The 18,953-nt window shown below is 38.8% G+C and overlaps 1 long non-coding RNA gene across 1 annotated transcript; it reads left to right on the top strand.

Annotated features, from left to right (window-relative positions):
- Positions 1-614: 614 nt before the first annotated feature.
- On the top strand, positions 615-12,123 carry LOC149236091 (uncharacterized). The gene is made up of 3 exons (XR_016268376.1): positions 615-752; positions 882-969; positions 11,974-12,123. It is a non-coding gene; the product is annotated as an uncharacterized LOC149236091 (long non-coding RNA).
- The last annotated feature ends 6,830 nt before the right edge of the window (positions 12,124-18,953 follow it).

Here is an 18,953-nt window from a genome sequence, read left to right as displayed (position 1 = left end):
AACAAAGGTATAGTTGAATGCATATTATATTGTTTGGGATTTATTTATATAATGAATACTATGCAAATGTAGGTGAAGGAAGACAAAGGAGAATTGATGAAACTAAAATATTTTTGTGTTAGAAAGTTACAGATGTGTAGGAGATTGTAGAGCTAGAAAGCGAGTTCAAGGATATCTTCTCATTCCAATGCAACGATACTCCTTTCTCCCTTCTTGTTAAGGAATTATGATTTTTTGTGATTGCATAAGATGTATTTTTGCATAATATTGCTTAGGAAACATTTTGTTTTCAATCATGATATTCTCATAAGATATTTGTTTCATGTTTCTTAGAATATTTTGTGTATTAAATATATTATTCATAATATGTTTTTGGTGTGCAGGGTGTCCTTGGTTGGCCATCGACGCATTTTGGGATTATTACTCAGTGTCTCCATCTATTGTTTTGTTTTGTTTGTTTGTTTAGTTTTGTTGTTTTTTTGCTATTGTTGGTTGCATCTTTCGTTATTGTTTTGTGTTTTTTTTTTTAAATAACTTTTACATGTTTTTTTTAAGCATGGCCATGCTAATTTGTTATTTGATATTTTGTTTTTTTTATGTGCTCTTTCATCTATTTTGTTTTTCTTATATGATTATCCATCTATTTTTCTTCTTTCCCTTTTTTGGGATTTAGTGGGTGGAGAAATTGAACAGGTCTTTACAACCTATATTTGGGTTTAGTACCGAAAGTGGAGTCGGAAAAGGCGATGGAGGTATGTATTTAGGAATTTACTTGTTTTCTAGTACATAACTATATGGTTATATGGTTCCATGCTTGTTTTAATTAAACTCATTTGTTGCTTTATAATTATATCATTTGTTTAAATTTAAATGCAATGAAGGTGGAGGCCCAGTGATGAAGTGATTGGATAGCTTTGTGTGAGAGAGATTTGGGACACTACAACAAAGGTTGTGGCCATGTCATAGAGGGTAAGTTATCTTTTGAGATAGACAGTGACTTTTTTTTTGTCTTTCCACTCCTAGGGCTTTTATTTGTTTGCATATGTGAGCATGGTCTCATAAATGAAGTCAAATATATGAAATAGTAGTAACAACCTCACCTTAAAATGTGCTTCTCTAGAAGAGGTATTCAATCAAGATAGACAAGATATGTGGACATCTCGCCAGCATGAGAAGATGTGCAAGTCAAACCTCCTTCATATGTGTGTCTTTCAACCTTTCAAGTGGCCAATCTTCAATTGAATGCATGCAATTATGTGTAAATAATCCCTTTGCAGTGAAAATTATGCAGTGAATGATAGAAAATAACATGTTGTAGCTAAATACAGTGCACCAATTGGAAATGACTAAATAGGTAGCCCCATTTAGCATAAAAAATGTGCATAAACTTAACATGAAGCCATAGATGTCGTCAATCAACATAAACAATGTGCATAAACTATGTACCATGAACCCATCTTCCTCAAACTAGTTGTATTTTTTCAATTTCGTAGGTAAGGTATGATAGATATTTTCCTTTTAGACACCTTTAACCTCCTCAAATAGGTTGATCTTCTTGTTTGTGTAAAAATGCATTGCATGGGCTCATTGTTGCAGAATCTAGTGGGTCTAGTGAATGGACTCACCGGGAAAGGGCCAAACTCTATGGCAACAATGAGGAAGGGTTTCCACTATTACCTCAACAAACTTCCTCCAGCTATTTAGTGATTTCAACCACAAGGGAGGCTTCCCTATGCCACCTACAAGGTATTCTAATACTATGGCTCAAGATGACTTTTTTTGGAGGTCCCGAGATAGGTAGAGGGCTTGGCAGGGCCTAATATGACCAAAATATTCAAAGCTAGGGTTCATGCTCTCTGAGGTTAGACTAATGACCCCTATGCAATAAAACAACACATTATGCCCAAATTTGTTTTCAAAACCCTAGTGATTACGCTAGATGTTTAAGAGAGAGGGCTTGGGGAAATTTAATTTAGTAACACAATTATAGACTAGTGCCTTAACCTACAAGGGCAACAAATGCTCTAATACTCTAATAGTGTGATGTCACCCTCCAAATGAGCTCAATAAGCCCTCAAGTGTGAGGTAATGTTAAGGAGTGCTCCATACTCCATGAAGTGCCTTAAGGATCATGTGCAAGCCATCAAAAGTCTCCATGACAATATGTCATGCGCAAAAGTGCCCTACATCACCCTTACAAGAGGAAAATGAGTGACATGACATCAAAATATCTCAAGTGTTGGGGCTCCAAGGTGGTGTACAACCCCTCGTCATCTCAAGGATGACCCATCTAGGCTCTAGATCAGGTGATGCCCATCAAATAGTGTCAGGGCCAGCTTGGGGTGGGGCTCCAAGGTGGTGTACAACCCCTCGTCATCTCAAGGATGACCCATCTAGGCTCTAGATCAGGTGATGCCCATCAAATAGTGTCAAGGCCAGCTTGGGGGCATCCTGGGTCCACTACGCACATCATCAATATCCCCAACACTAAGCATCATTGTGAAGTCCTCATATAGCCCAACACTCTTCTCTAGGTAGGCAATGTTGCACCAACAAAGTTGATCTCTCTCTTTGTACTAGATAGTACAACTTCTACTAGTGTGTTGACGAGGTGGGGCAATCACCTCAAGAAGCCTCTGCTGTGTGATGTGGACCACCTGACAAAACCCCGTCAAGATCTAGTGTAAATCAATCAATCATTAGGTAACTAAAAACCATAGATGCATCGTAGTGGCCCATACTTAAAGTTAGGGGCACAACCAATACTTCACACAAAGATCACCATCAAATATCTAACTAGACCAAGTCCCATATAGGTGTTTCCTCTCTTATGTTTGAAATTGCTAGATGGATAATCCTCTTAGGTGTTTCCAACCCCCAAGGGGAAGTGACAGGCGCCAAGTCAACCCATTAATCCATTGGTGCATGTGTAGATGATGGTAATGGAGTGGGAAAGTGTTAATTTTAGGTATGTTCTATGCTTAGAACAATTTATTTCAATTTTCTCAGTTAGCTCAATATCTTTTCCAGGTTAGCAATCACATCAACATTAAAGTAAACTGCAGATAGAACATAAACATAAATCACAGAAGACAAGCCAAGACAAGAGGACACAATATGTGGCGCTAGCCAGGGACAAACCCTAATGTGGGGAAACCCTTGATCAATTCTTCTTATATGTTCTTCAGTAGTTCAGCAGAGAGAGGGAGAGAGAGAGAGAGAGAGAGAGAGAGAGAGAGAGAGAGATAGTACATTTACAACAAAAGTCAACACTTTGACTTATCTAAATAAGAACATAGATCATCTCTAAGAATATGATACATGAGATCAGTTGAAGACATGTTGCTTCAACTGATTCTCCAAGATGACTGCTTCACTTATCATTGTGCTGCATCTCGTCATCATGCTGCACCATGCTGCACTTGTCATCACAATGCTGGACCTCATGACCATGTTGTACATGTCATACTGTTGCACCTGATGCTGCCACTGCTGTCCCATGTGCCATTGTTGCACCATGCTGCCACAGTTGTCCCATGTGCCATAGCTGCATCATGTTGCCACACTGCTGTCCCATGTGGTATGCTGAACCATGTTGTCATACAGCATGTCTCATGTGCTTGCAGCACCATGCTTGCCATGCTGTCCATGCTTGTCATGCTGTCCATGCTTGCTACGCTGTCCAAGCTTGCTATGCTTGCCATGCTGTCCAAGCTTGCTGCTGTCCATGTTTGCCTTAGCATTCCTTTGCTGTCCCATTTACTATGCAGCTGTCCCATGCAGCTCCATGCTTGCTGCTGCCTAGTTATATTGTTGTAGCTGTTGTCCCTAACAGTCATGCTATCCCAATTGTGCCATTATTGCACTATGCCATTGCCATACCTTGCTGTTGTCCAATAGCCTTGTCATACCTTGCTGTTCATGACTGATCTGGTTAGGGCACTAGGCAGCCCTACAGTCCTCGAACAACCCTCAAGAAAACTACGGTATACTCTCATGAGACACCTCCCCTAGCACGCTGTTGTTCAGGGCATGTTTGAACCCTCAAACTCTCCACGCTGTCCCTGTTTTGAGGTGGTTAGGACTGCGGCCTACCACAGTCCCACGCTGTCACCTACAACCCACCTTTTCGCTGCCCCAAACAACCCTTCTTCAACTCGGCCTACCCTCGGCCTCCTTCCAGCAGCTCGGTGCCTTGTTTTAGGCCTTAAAACAATCCTCCTTTTCAGCCGCATTAGTCCTGCGTCTAGGGCACCATATGCCTGCGGCTAGGGCACCATAGGTATGTTTAGGATAGCGTTAGGGCTGCCTTAGGATAGCGTTAGGCTTCTTCCTTGAGCTCCTTTAGGTCAACGCATAGAACCCTTCCATTGCTTCGCTGGCCTGCCTTCTTTGTTGCGGCTAGGGCAGCCTCTTTTCCTCCAACATCTAGGGCTTCCACTCCTAGATTTCTCTTCCACTAAAACCCAAGACAAGTGGAGAGAAATCAAGATAGAAGTGTGTGTGAAATGACTCTCAAGTCATCTCCTTTTATACTAAAACGTTGAGCACATGTGGGGTTTATTTGGTTGCTGGCCGACCTTGACGAATTGTCTTATAACACAAATAAATTCATAACTCCATGAATACTTATCGGAATCAAATGATCTTTAGATCAATCCTACACCTCTCGATGAGATGGATCCAAAAAAAATATCAACTGCCATAAATAAGATGACCCTCATGGAGTTTGGCCCTAGTTGCCAATTTTAACAGAAAGACTTCAGGGCCAAGGGTTATAGCCAAGTGACCAGCTAATGGTGGTCCAACATAGATGCAAGGGGGGAATAGTCGTGGAGGCATGAGTTACCCCTTTCCTTGGCTTGCTTTTTTCACACCTCTGGTGCGCCTTTTACTTCTTTATCATAATGTTTTTATATGGGTGTGTAGCTCGGGAGGCCAAGCTTGCATTTGAGAGATTTAGAATTTATTAATTCATAAGATGAGATGGTTTATTGCTCATCAGGGTTGGGACAATACAGGGGTTCCTTTTCATGTGTGGAGCATCAAGTGCTCTAGGAATCATGTGATGGCTAATTGGGAAGGGGGGTAGAGCTTATGCTAGGATTTTTCCCACATGCTAATTTTTATCCCAACCATTTTTGCATTTTTCCTTTATTGTGCCTTTCTTTTCTTTTATCATTCTTTTAGCTGCATCAACGTCTAGGGAAATGTTTTCTAGCCCAAACACTAGGATGAGGATAAGTGTGCTAATCCCCATGACCAATGATCACCTGCTTGAAGAATGGATATAGAATAGAGGGAATGATGGAAAGTGGCAAGTATGGAATATCACAGGTATGCTACTTCATTTGAAAATTCCACAATAGGAACCCCTACTGCAGCAAATTGATGTTGCTTCTCCTACTTGTTAATCCATACAAGTTATTTACTGTGTTCAATGGTAAATATCGAAGTAAATACCACTACAACCTTCACTTAATTAATTATTATACAGAAACAAGAGACTGAGCAAGAAAGAAAATACAACACAATAAACATCGTTATTTTTGGACAATTGTCCCCGAAAAAACGCAATGCGGAAAAACCGATGCAACAACTCTGAGGGTTTATTATTATTAAGCAGTAGCTCTAAATACAACTCCGGATGCCCTTCCAGCAATCCAGTAACAGAGAAAAAGACACTGGCAGAAAACTTAGTGAGATTACCTCACTTCACTCGGCAAATCCCTCTGATCCGACAACTGAACTGATTATCCCTGGCTACAACTGCGTTGCCCCTTTGCAATAACTGTGCAGGCCTACGTGGAGCTTTGCGTTGGGTCTCCATGCCTCCTGGAGCTTTGACGTCAACCCTCTCGGCTGATCCGACAACTCCCTAGCAATTTCGGACTTCTAATGGAAGGAAAATCTGCCTCTGCGCTAGCCCTTTTGTCTATGCATCAAGCACTACGTGGGCCCTCCTGGCCCAACGTCAGTGTTTCCTAGGTCTGCGCTGCCTCCATTGGTGCTTCTCTGCCTCTCTGCTGAGTATTCAGGGTTTCAGAGAAGATCCTCCAACCCAACTATCCCTGCCCCTCAACTGCAAGAAATCTCCTCAATCAAATTTTCCTCCTGAGAACTTTTCACTTCGGAAAATCGATTTCTTGATCTTTCTTGGTGTATTTTCCAAATCACCCTCAAGCCCTTTCTTATATCTTCCCGTTGGACAACCAACAACCTAGATTAACTCCTAATCAAAGGCTTAGATCGTTTTGACTTGATCTCCGTCTTTTTCTAGAAGTTACACCTACAATTAGATTAATACCCATTAATATTTTAATTTTCCTAAGTTTAGACTTAGGAACTCCATTAAAAATATTAATTATTTTAATATAATCATCTCTAGGTGGAATTTCCCAAAACGCTTTCTGGCTTCTTTGGAATGCATGTGCCCAAGCCTCCTTGCAAAATAATAGGCCTAGAGCACATCCGATGCTACCCCAAATCAACACTCCTTTTTAGCGAGGAATGTGCTCTAGCAATATACAAGTGCTTCATACTGCTCTGACTCTGAAGCATCGTCCTCTACGCGGCTGATGTCTAACATGCTGTCCAACAACTACTGTACTGCTGCTACAACTGTACTGCCGCCTTTGACACTGCCACCGCCATTGCTACATTTGTACTACAACTCCCTCTCAAATGTTGCATTTGCTATGCTGCTAGCACTGCCATTGCTAACACTGCATCTATACTGCAACTCAGTTGTTGAGAGAAGCAACTGAAAAACATCCAAAATTATTGAACTAATTGTGTTCAGTATGATACCACATGAATGCTGGAACTAACTGCTGCTAGTCTTTGCGCTAACACTCTGAATCTACTCCGCTGCTGTTGACCTCTGCCTTGTGCCATGTGCACTGTTGCGCTGTTCAGTCTCTTGTGCTCCTAGCTACTGTAACTGTCTCCCGGACACTCTTGGACACCCTCCGACACTAGTCCATCCTGCTACTGCAAAACTGGGCTTCCGTAGCAAGGTCTTGATCCAAGAGGTGGACTCCTCAAGGATCCTGCCCATCTGTAGCTCTTTCGAACTACAAATCCAAATCAGCCCACATCTCTCTTGGAGGTATCTCGGCTGTTATGGCGAACTCCTCCTGTTCGATCTTTGCGGCTGCAACCTTAGGATCGTGCTTCTCATCCTTTTCCGTTTTCTTCAAAGGACACTGGGATGCATAGTGGCCCATCTCGCCACATCTAAAACACTTCACCTTGGAGACGTCCTTCTTTTGTCTCTGTTGCCCTAGCTGCCCCTTCGATGCAAGGGCTGCATTGTCCTCCTCCTCCTTGGGCTTCGACCCACTGCTGCTGCTGCTTCCGTCAAGTTTGACCTTGACCAGGTCTCTCCTCATCTTCTCTTGTTTTAGAGCTGCCCACATCTCATCCCAATTAGGCAATGCTGCTACTCTAGACAAAGACTTGCCACTCATCTGAGACAGAATTGAGGGACAGTCTAACCAACTCTGAATCCCGAGGTGTATGCCCGCAACAGACAATTCATCACGAGTCGCCTTCAACTTCGTGAGGAATGGATGCACATGCTCTCCCTTTTGCATTTGAGCAGATCTTAGCTTCTGCTGTAAGTACATCTTTCGTTGCTCGGAAGATCCCTGATATAACGTGGCCAAGGCATTCGACATCTCCTTATAGCAGTCACTATGCTAGTGACATGATACACCACATGATCCTTGACTCCATCCAGGATCATCCTTTTGGCCTTTGCCATCTCAGTCGTGTACTTTTTTAGCGGATCTGCATCCGTAGGTTCAGCCAACACACTGGCGACGTACGTCTTGAGGGCATACTCATCTAGAAATAAAGACATTCTAGCCTTACAGATGACGTAGTTGAATGCTTTGTCCAACTTGTCTTGATCCCTTAAGCCACTAGCCATTGGTTTCCATATCTGCCAAAAATGTTGAAAATCCCTTCTCTGTTTCTCACGACTGCTCCTCAGCCAATGAGAAAACGGACTTCTCGGTGGGAAGTCTGGAGAGGAAAAGTTCCCTCAAGGTGCTTCTCTTCCTTGTTCTGACGTTTTTCAGCCCAACAAACGACCAGCTGAAAATTTGCGTCCCACCAGCTCTCTCACGCTGAGGCTTCAACGCTGCTCCCTTTGCCCTTGCAAAAATTCAAACTGGAAGTCCTCTCCGTCGACTCACTTGGATAGAGACTGTCTCGAAAATCTGCCTTCCTGTCTTGGAATCGCGTCAACCCTCTGGGGGTTTCAAACCACTGCTTCATGCAATTTTTTCGAACTCCCTCTTTTGCTCAGCGCTAGATCTACCGTCTCTGCTTTTCTTGCTTCCCCTGCAGCTCTGATACCATGTGAAAATTCGACAATAGGAACCCCTACTGCAGCAAAATGATGTTACTTCTCCTACTTGTTAATCCATACAAGTTATTTATTGTGTTCTACTGTAAATATCGAAGTAAAAACTACTGCAACCTTCACTTAATTAATTATTATACGGAAACAAGAGACTGAGCAAGAAAGAAAATACAACAAAATAGACACCGCTATTTTTGGACAAATGTCCCCGGAAAAATCCAATGCGGGAAAACTAGTGCAGTAGCTCTAAGGGTTTATTATTATTAAGAAGTAGTTCTGAATACAACTCTGGATGCCCTTTCGACAATCCAGTTACAGAGAAAAAGACACTGGCAGAAAACTTAGTGAGATTACCTCACTTCACCCGACAAATCCCTCTGATCCGGCAACTGAACTGACTATCCCCGGCTACAACTGCGCTGCCCCTTCGTAGTAACTGCATGGGCCTGCGTGGAGCTCTCTAAGGCTCTGCGTTAGCTCTGAGCTGGGTCTCCCTGCCTCTTGGTGCTCTGATGTCAACCCTCCCGGCTGATCGAACAAATCCATGGCAATTTCGGACTTCTGTTGGAAGGCAGCTCTGCCTCTGCACTGGCCCTTCTGGCTTTGTGTCAAGCACTGCGTGGGACCTCCTTACCCAACATCAATCCTTCCTGGGTCTGCGCTACCTCCACTGGTGCTTCTCTGCCTCTCTGCTGAGTATTCAGGGTTCCGGAGAAGATCCTCGAACCCGACTATCCTTGCCCCTCAACTACAAGGAATCTTCTCAATCGAATTTTCCTCCTGAGAACTTCTCACTTTAGAAAATCAATTTCTTGATCTCTCTTGGTGTCTGATGATGTCCTGAGCTCTTGCTTTCAATGCTTCTATGATGCCTTGATGGATCCCATTTAGTGAATCATGATAGCCATATCTACAACAAAAGACTTAGGAACTTGAAAAGAACTTAGGTGAGGAAGACTATCTAAATAGTAGGGATCTATTACTTCCTCCTCCTTGGATTTATTCTTTTGAGCTTCCTCCACTTCTTCGGTGATGTGGGTTTCTTCTCTTCCTCTTTTGTTATTGTCCTTCTTGAGCTTAGGACAATCTCTCCTATAGTGCCCATATTCTTGACACCCATAGCATTGTATTTTAGCCATGTTATTTATTTATTTATTTTCTGAGGACTAAACTTTCCAAATTTTCCCTTTCTTTTTGTCTTTGTAGCATATGCTTGATTTTTCTCACCTGCTCCCACATTAGATTTGGCCTTTAGTCTAGATTCTTCAATCTTGCACAGTGACCATAGATCTTAGAATGGAGTAGCTTCTTTCTTCCCATAAATACTTGAAGTAAAGTTACCCCACTCCTCGTGCATTTAATATAACTGTAGTCATTTCTATATTGGGCATGACTTCTCTCGGATCTTGTAGTTGATCTCGGATTTCAGATATCCTCATAAAGTATGAGGCTATTCCATCTTCCCTTGATATCTTCAGCTTGTAGAGTTCTTTCCTTAATGAGATGGCTTCTCCAGCAGTGCTTACATAATACAACTCTACCAGTTTGTCATAGATTTCTTTTGAAGTTTCAAGTTTGGATACATATGGGATAAGGGGATCCTTAATAGATTCTATGAGAATCCTTTGAGCCCTAACTTCCCCTTTCATATACTTTTGCAAGAGCTTGAACATCTTACTTTCTTGGTTTAGTGATAAATCCTTTTACATGTTCCATAACCTCATTTTCAATGAGATTCAGATCTATCATTTTCTTCCATGCAAGATAGTTTGAAGCCCCAACCAATTTGTTGCTTTCCTTGCAAAAAGACATTTTTACAGATTCATAAACTTACTTGATAGGATGCTCCTTCTCCTTGCTTCTTTCTTGATGTTGATGATGATAAAGAGAGTAGAAAACTTCTCCTTGATGAAGGTAGTTTTCTTCAAGAGTGATCCTTGATCCCACAAAGAGTGAGATCTCTTTGGATCCTTTGATGAAGATCAATGATGACTTCTTAGTGACGTTTTCAATGGTAAGGACCTTGATTTGTAGATCTTTTCAACTTGGCCTTGTTTTCTTGATGATGATCAGGAGACTTCTTTGTAGACTCCTTCTTCGATCTAGGGTTATAATGCTTTCTTTGTAGATCTTGTCTTAAAGATGATCTTTGCTTTGATGCCTTCTTCGAGATTTGATCCTTGAGTTTCCCTTGATAAGATGCCCTTCCTTGACTTTGTCACCTTAGCTCTGATACCATGTTGAGAAATCTAGGGCATCGAGATTAGGTGTTTTATCTTAATTAGATAACTGCCTGTGAATGCTCTTTACTTCTTGATTAGGATCTTCTTTTTCTTATGTTATTATAATGTTATTCTTCATCAAACAACTACCAAGCATAAACCATAAATAGACGAGAGACACTGAATATAGGCTATCTGCTAGCGCCAAAACCTCACTCTTAAGAGGAAAACCTGAACAAATTCTTCTTCTTATAGAGATTCCAATTGACGAATACCAAGACCAAGACCCTTCACCTATTTTCCATTCCAAGACCAAGACACAAGTTTCCTTGATGATAGTCAACCTTCTGCTCATTCCTTTGTCTGGGCTCCTCTTCCACTTCGACCTCCTTCTGCTTCAAACCTTTGACCTCTTTGAATTAGGTTTGCAATCCTAATTCTAACTTGTACATAAGACCTTTCCTTATGCCTTTCCTTCGCTTGGGATGGAGTCTCCTACTAGCTTGACTCGACCTCCCTTATGACTTGAACTTCTTTCAACTCGGCTACCCAAAAGCACTGTTGTTCTTCTCGGCTTCTTCTGTTGCAATTGATCTTTTGCTACCCCACGTGTAGAGGAAATTAACCCAAAAACAGACCTGAAATGAGCTTGGTTTATACCTACCTTCCTTCGCTTGATAACAGACTTCTTTTAGTGAGCTTCGCACCTCTTGCTGCAGACTTGATAATCATTGAAATTCTCTGCCTGAAATGATGCTGAGCTGCCCTATAAATAGTTGTTGGAGCCTGTAATAAGCTGAATTGAAGAGGGTGAACCGACATGACTCTTTGGTGAAGATATTGTTATTCTTCTTGAAGTCGACTTGAAGGAGATGTCTTGTGCTTGTCTTGGAGGGCTTTCATACTTAATTTAATGACTCACAAAATGTAACATGCCCAAGTAGGGTCCTTCATACATGACATTGACTCAATTTGTCTTTTATGACTAGATGACAAAACCTAAACGCTGACAATGGGAGCCATTACTAAAAGTAAAATTCATTGCTCATGAAACCCATGAGACAAGCATTACAATAATAATTTTATTTTTCTTCTTTTCATCAATTACATAAAATCACAATTACATATGTCATTATTAAGACCAAACCTAGTTGCACTTTTCAACAGTTCATGACTTCAAATTGCTATTGTTGCTTTTCATGATATTCAATATGTCAAGAGAACTTGTACTTGTCTCAATGCTTTCATTGTTTTAACAAAATGTGCTAAAATGCTGTCCATTTTGTTATAATTAAATGTTTTCATAGCAAAGGTATAATTGAATGCATATTATATTATTTAGGATTTATTGATATAGTGAGTGCTATGCAAATGCAGGTAAAGGAAGATGGAGGAGCATTGATAAAACTGCAGAAATATTTTTGTGTGAGAGACTTGCAGATGTGTAGGAGTCCACAAGTGTAGTGGGAAAAGGCAAATGAGGTATGTATGGGGACTCATTTGTTGATTCATGATTATATGATGTGTGTTTGTTGAAATTTAGATGGAATACAGATCATGGAATGTATTGAATTTGTTTCTGTGATGTGAGGCACCATAGAAAAGGTATAATTGAATGCATATTATATTATTTCAGATTTATTTATATAATGAATGCTATGCAAGTGTAGGTAAAGAAAGTTGGATGAGCATTGATGAAACTATAGAAATATTTTTGGAAGTGAGACTTGCAAATGTGTAGGAGAGTGTACAACTAGAAAGTGAGTTCAGGTGTACCTTCTCATTTCAATATAATGGTTCTCCTTTCTCCTTTCTTGTTGAAGAATTATGATTTTTGGTAATTGCATAAAATGCACTTTTGCATAATATTGCGCAAAAATAATTTTGTTTTCATTTATGATATTCTCATAATATATGTAAGTGTTTATTTTGATTTCTTTTTTGTACGTTGAGTGGGAAATTAAGGTAGGTTCTAACAACCTATGATTCCATAGGTGTAGTGGGTAAATGTTTATTTTGATTTCTATTTGATACATTGAGTGGGAAATTAAGGTAGGTTCTAACAACCCATGATTCCATAAATGTAGTGGGTAAAGGTGAATGTTGTGGCAAATGTATGGTCCCATATGTGTTTTTATTTAAATTTTCCATTTTACATTCTTAGCTATCTGTGTAATTATTGAATGCAATGCAATGTAGGTAAAGGAATGTGGGGGTCACTAATGAAAATATCGAAATATTTTCATGAGACATTATAGTAGAGTGTTGAAGCAAAAGAGGAGGTCAGTTTTCTTTTGGTGTGAAAGTCATGTATGATATGCTATATAATATTTCTTGTTATGAATACTATAGTTTTCTCCCCCCTTACTTGTTTGTTTCATATTTCTCATAATATTTCATGTGTACTTAATATATTTTAGAATATTTTCTAGTCTCTGTTTAATACTTATTCATTTTTTGGTGTGCAGGGTACTCTTGGTTGGCCATGGATGCTTTTTGCAATTATAGTGCGCTATCTCTTATTTGAGTTTTATGTTTTACTTTTGTTGGTTTCGTTGTATTTTTCTATTGTTGCTCATTTTTGTTTCTTTTTTTCTATTTTGTTTTTATAATGTTGTGGCTTTTATATATTTCTATTTGTGAGCATGGCCATGCTAACTTATGGTTTGATATATATATATATTTTTTGTGTGTTTTTTGAGCTTATTTTCTCTTGTTCATATATATATATATATATTTTCGGATTCAATGGGTGGGGAAATTAAAGAAGACCTAAAAGACCAATTGTGGGTTTAGGGTTGATGTGGAGTCTACAAGCGTAGTGGGCAAACATGAATGAAGTATGTATGGAGGAATTTACTTCTTTGTGGGGAAAGACGAAAGAGGTATATATGGGGGTACTTGTTTGTTACCAAGTTACATGGTTTCTTGCCCGTTTTAATTGAACTCATTTGTTGCTTCATCTTTATATCATGCATGTTTGTTGACATTTTGTGCAATACAGATCCAAAATGGTGAAGGGCCATTGTTGAAACTATCGTCTAAATTTGTGTTATGTCAGGCACCATAGCAAAGGTATAATTGAATGCATATTATATTATTTGAGATTTATTTATATATTGAGTGCTATGCAAATGTAGGGAAATGAAGGTGGAAGAGCTTTGATAAAACTACAAAAATATTTGTGTGAGAGACTTGTAGATGTGTTGGAGCCCACAAGTGTAGTGGGCAAAGGCAAATGAGGTATGTATGAGAAATTTACTTGTTTATGGGAAAATGTGAAAAAGGTTGTACGAGAGAACTTGTTTGTTACTAAATTATATGGTTTTGATTCCCATTTTAATTTAACTTATTTGTTGATTCATTATTATATAATGTGCGTTTGTTGAAATTTAGATGCAATATAGATCAAGAAAGGTGAAGGACCACTGGTTAAACTACTGAATGTTTTTTCTGTGATGTGAGACAACATAGCAAAGGTATAATTGAATGCATATTATATCATTTGAGATTTATTTATATATTTAGTGCTATGCAAATGTAGGGAAATGAAGGTCGAAGATCATTGATAAAACTACAAAAATATTTGTGTGTGAGACTTGCAGATGTGTCGGAGCCCACAAGTGTAGTGGGCAAAGGCAAATGAGGTATGTATGAGAAAATTTACTTGTTTATGGGAAAATGCGAAAGAGGTATGTACGAGGGAACTTGTTTGTTACTAAATTATATGGTTTTGATTCCCATTTTAATTTAACTCATTTGTTGATTCATTATTATATAATGTGCGTTTGTTGAAATTTAGATGCAATACAGATCAAGAAAGGTGAAGGACCACTGGTGAAACTACTGAATATTTTTCTGTGATGTGAGACACCATAGCAAAGGTATAATTGAATGCATATTATATTATTTGGGATTTATTTATATAATGAATGCTATGCAAATGTAGGTAAAGGAAGGTGGAGGAGAACTGATGAAACTATGGAAATATTTGTGTGAGAAAGTTGCAGATGTGTAGGAGAGTTTAGAGCCAAAAGGTGAGTTCAAGGATATCTTCTCATTTCAGTACAATGGTTCTCCTTTCCCCTTTCTTGTTGAGGAATTATGATTTTTTGTGATTGCATAAGATGTATTTTTGCATAATATTGCTTAGAAAACATTTTTTTTCATTTATTATATTCTCATAATATATTTAAGTGTCTATTTTGATTTCTATTTGGTACATTGAGTGGGAAATTAGGGTAGGTTCAATTTGTGTCCTTTGAGTTTATTTTCTTTCGTTACATATTGTTTGCTGAATTCAATGGGTGGGGAAATTATGGAAGACCTTGACAACGCATAGTGTGGGTTTGGGGTTGATGCAGAGTCTACAAGTGTAGTGGGCAAAGGCGAATGAGGGAACTTGGTTGTTTGTTATTAAATTATTTGGGGTTGATGCAGAGTCTACAAGTGTAGTGGGCAAAGGCGAATGAGGGAACTTGGTTGTTTGTTACTAAATTATTTGGTTTCTTGCATATTTTAATTTAACTCATTTGTTGCTTCATCATTGTATCATGTATGTCTGTTGAAATTTAGCTCAATACGGATCAAGAAAGGTGAAGAACCATTAATGAAATTAGTGAATATGTTTGTGATGTGAAACATCATAGCAAAGGTATAATTGAAAACATATGATATTATTTTTGATATTTATTTATATAACAAGTGTTATGCAAATGTAGGTAAAAGAACATGGAAGAGCATTGATAAAACTTGTGGATGTGTAGGAGTCCACAATTGTAGTGGGCAAAGGCGAATGAGGAACATGTGGAGAAATTTACTTGTTTATTGGCAAAGGCGAAAGAGGTATGTACGAGGAATAATTGAACTCATTTGTTGTTTCATCATCGTATCATATATGTTTGTTGAAATTTAGTTCAATACAGATCAAGAAAAGTGAAGGACCATTAGTGAAATCACTGAATATGTATCTGATGTGAGGCACCATAGCAAAGGTATAATTGAAAATATATTATATTATTTTTGATATTTGTTTATATAACAATTGTTATGCAAATGTAGGTAAAAGAACATGGAGGAGCATTGATAAAACTTGTGGATGTGTAGGAGTCCACAAGTGTAGTGGGCAAAGGCGAATGAGGTATGTGTGGAGAAATTTACTTGTTTATTGGCAAAGGCGAAAGAGGTATGTATGAGGGAACTTACTTGTTTGTTACTAAATTATATGGTTTTGATTTCCATTTTAATTTAACTCATTTATTGATTCGTTGTTATAGGATGTGCGTTTGTTCAAATTTAGATGCAATGCAGATTAAGAAAGGTGAAGGACCATGGGTGAAACTACTGAATATCTATCTGTGATGTGAGACACCATAACAAAGGTATAGTTGAATGCATATTATATTGTTTGAGATTTATTTATATAATGAATACTATGCAAATGCAGGTATAAAGGAAGACAAAGGAGAATTGATGAAACTACATAAATATTTTTGTGTGAGAAAGTTACAGATGTGTAGGGGAGTGTAGAGCTAGAAAGCGAGTTCAAGTATATCTTCTCATTCCAATGCAACGATACTCCTTTCTCTCTTCTTGTTAAGGAATTATGTTTTTTTGTGATTGCATAAGATGTATTTTTGCATAATATTGCTTAGGAAACTTTTTGTTTTCAATCATGATATTCTCATAAGATATTTGTTTCATGTTTCTTAGAATATTTTGTGTATTATATATATTATTCATAATATGTTTTTGGTGTGCAGGGTGTCCTTGGTTGGCCATCGACGAATTTTGGAATTACTACTCAGTGTCTCCATCTATTGTTTCTTTTTGTTTGTTTGTTTAGTTTTGTTGTTTTTTGGCTACTGTTGGTTGCATCTTTCGTTATTTTTGTGTGCTCTTTTTTTAAATAACTTTTACCTGTTTTTTTTAAGCATGGCCATGCTAATTTGTTATTTGATATTTTGTTTTTCTTATGTGCTCTTTCATCTATTTTTCTTACGTGATATTTTATTTTTCTTATATGATTATTCATCTATTTTTCTTCTTTCCCTTTTGTTTTGGGATTTAGTGGGTGGAGAAATTGAACAGGTCTTTACAACCTATATTTGGGTTTAGTTCCAAAAGTGTAGTGGGAAAAGGCGATGGAGGTATGTATTGAGGAATTTACTTGTTTGCTAGTACATAACTATATGGTTCCATGCTTGTTTTAATTAAACTCATTTGTTGCTTTATAATTATATCATTTGTTTAAATTTAAATGCAATGAAGGTGGAGGCCCACTGATGAAGTGATTGGATATCTTTGTGTGAGAGAGATTTGGGACACTATAGCAAAGGTTGTGGCCATGTCATAGAGGGTAAGTTATCTTTTGGGATAGAGGGTGAGTTTTTTTTGTCTTTCCACTCCCATGGCTTTTATTTGTTTGCATTTGTGAGCATGGTCTCATAAATGAAGTCAAATATCCGAAATAGTAGTAACAACCTCACCTTAAAATGTGCTTTTCAAGAAGAGGTATTCAATCAAGATAGACAAGATATGTGGACATCTCGCTAGCATGAGAAGATGTGCAAGTCAAACCTCCTTCATATGTGTGTCTTTCAACCTTTCAAGTGGCCAATCTTCAATTGAATGCATGCAATTATGTGTAAATAATCCCTTTGCAGTGAAAATTATGAAGAGAATGATGGAAAATAACATGTTGTAGCTAAATACAGTGCACCAATTGGAAACGACTAAATAGGTAGCCCCATTTAGCATAAACAATGTGCATAAACTTAACATGAAGCCATAGATGTTGTCAATCAACATAAACAATGTGCATAAACTATGTACCATGAACCCATCTTCCTCAAACTAGTTGTTGTTTTTCAATTTTGTAGGTAAGGTATGATAGACGTTTTCCTTTTAGACACCTTTAATCTCCTCAAATAGGTTGATCTTCTTGTTTGTGTAAAAAAGTATTGCATGGGCTCATTGCTGCAAAATCTAGTGGGTCCAGTGAATGGACTCACCGGGAAAGGGCCAAAGTCTATGGAAACAATGAGGAAGGGTTGCCACTATTACCTCAACAAACTTCCTCCAACTATTTAGTGTTTTCAACCACAAGGGAGGCTTCCCTATGCCACCTACAAGGTATTCTAATACTATGGCTGAAGATGACTTTTTTGGAGGTCTCGAGATAGGTAGAGGGCTTGGCAGGGCCTAATATGACCAAAATATTCAAAGCTAGGGTTCATGCTCTCTAAGGTTAGAGTAATGAACCCTATGCAATAAAACAACACATTATGCACAAATTTGTTTTTAAAACCCTAGTGATTACCCTAGATGTTTAAGAGAGAGAGGGTTTAGGGAAATTTAATTTAGTAGCACAATTATAGACTAGTGCCTTAACCTACAAGGGAACCAAATGCTCCAATACTCTAATAGTGTGATGTCACCCTCCAAATGAGCTCAATAAGCCCTCAAGTGTGAGGTAATGTTAAGGAGTGCTCCATACTCCATGAAGTGCCTTAAGGATCATGTGCAAGCCATCAAAAGTCTCCATGACAATATTTCATGCACAAAAGTGCCCTACATCACCCTTACAAGAGGAAAATGAGTGGCATGACATTAAAATATCTCAAGTGTTGGGGCTCCAAGGTGGTGTACAACCCCTCCCTTGTCATCTCAAGCATGACCCATCTAGGTTCTAGATCAGGTGATGCATCGTAGTGGCCCATACTTAAAGTTAGGGGCACAACCAATACTTCACACAAAGATCACTATCAAATATCTAACTAGACCAAGTCCCATATAGGTGTTTCCTCTCTTATGTTTGAAATTGCTAGATGGATAATCCTCTTAGGTGTTTCCAATCCCCAAGGGGAAGTGACAGGCCCCAAGTCAACCCATTAATCCATTGGTGCATGTGTAGATGATGGTAATGGAGTGGGAAAGACTTCAGGGCCAAGGGCCATAGCCAAGTGACCAACTAATGGTGGTCCAACATCCTAGGTATATAGATGCAAGGGGGAATAGTCGTGGAGGCATGAGTTACCCCTTTCCTTGGCTTGCTTTTTTCACACCTCTGGTGTGCCTTTTACTTCTTTATCATAATGTTTTTATATGGGTGTGTAGCTCGGGAGGCCAAGCTTGCATTTGAGAGATTTAAAATTTATTAACTCTTAAGATGAGATGGTTTATTGCTCATCAGGGTTTGGACAATGTAGGGGTTCCTTTTCATGTGTGGAGCATCAAATGCTCTAGGAATCATGTGATGGCTAATTTGGCGGGGTGGGGGGGTGGAGGGGAAGGGGGATAGAGCTTATGGTAGGATTTTGCCCACACACTAATTTTTATCCCAACCATTTTTGCAC

Source organism: Pinus tabuliformis, chromosome 8 (genome assembly GCF_031772625.1).
Source record: "Pinus tabuliformis cultivar Carrire ecotype Pingquan chromosome 8, CPIR1, whole genome shotgun sequence".
Classification (NCBI taxonomy): Eukaryota; Viridiplantae; Streptophyta; class Pinopsida; order Pinales; family Pinaceae; genus Pinus; species Pinus tabuliformis.
Note: the sequence above shows the minus strand (reverse complement) of the source record. Positions and strands in the feature narration are given on the sequence as shown.